Genomic DNA, 1223 nt, shown 5'->3' with positions numbered 1-1223 from the left:
CAACTTCCACCATAGGAATTTTACAACTGATCATCGATGCAAGTATATATCAATTCACAGTTTGAATATTCATCGTTGGAACTATTTTCCTATCTCTCCTTAGTCATAGTTAAATAGAAAACAAGCGATCTAATTAACCTTAACTACTAAACAACCCAAAACAAGCGTTAAAGGTTTAATCTAGTAGTAGCCTTAAGAATTAGAGAGATCGATGAAGCTAAACAATACAAGCACAAGCAGTTGTATTTAATTTAGTCGAGTGTTCTTCCTAAGATCTAATAATTTTTGACGCAGCAAATCATTAAATCTTAGTTGATTCATAAATTAGAGGGATCAAACAATTACGGATTTGATATCTAACCTAACAGTAGATTGCAACGAATAATAAGCTAGTAGGCCTCCTAGTAATTAAACGAGACAATAATGAAAATAGGCATAGAAGAACATCCAATACTCAAAGCATAAATTGAACAATAAAAATCAATTAGATCTCACAGTTTTTATTGATTCCCAGGCTTCTGTTTCCTTCGACCAATTAGAAAAGTTTAGCCACACAAAGCCATAATCAAAACTCCCAAAAAAAAAATTAGAAAAGAAGGGAGGAGAAAGATATCTTCTTCAAGTCTCTTTTCTTCTACTCGTTATTTTTCCTCCTTAGAAGCCTACAAAATCTCCTAAAAATATTCTTCAATAACAATATCCCAATCTAACTAATTAAGGAAAAATATTAAAAATAAAATAAAGTCCTAATATAACTAGGAAACTTGTGTTTTAAATTGGAATTTTCGTGCACCAGATTTGGAGACTTTCTCAAATAAACCGTATCAAATCCTCGTCAAATTCGCGTCAATAGTGCAGGTGCAGCAACTTCAAGCCCGATTTCGACCTTGATACGGTCAATATCTTTCAAAACTCAAAACATGAAAGTTGTAGATATTTTTCTTAGCGTTCCATAGAATTTTGAATCATCTCAATTGGAATTCAGATGAGAGAGTTATGCCCAGATTACGAAGTGATCTCGAAACTATCCAAAATCGCCCAATTAATTTCGTTTTGCACTTAACACCTCCATTTGCATCCTAAGTCAAAATAAAAGAATAATGAGTACATTTAGGCACCAAATATGTATAAAGGACTAAACATTAAAGGAGAAAAATATGGTATTTTGCATTCTCATCAGAATGCCTGAAGGGATAGTGCATCATATCATCCGGAGTGGTGTA

The sequence above is a fragment of the Akebia trifoliata genome, chromosome 5 (assembly GCF_017979445.1).
Source record: "Akebia trifoliata isolate Shusen 1 chromosome 5, ASM1797944v1, whole genome shotgun sequence".
NCBI classification, from domain to species: Eukaryota; Viridiplantae; Streptophyta; class Magnoliopsida; order Ranunculales; family Lardizabalaceae; genus Akebia; species Akebia trifoliata.
This window is presented reverse-complemented; position numbering follows the sequence as displayed.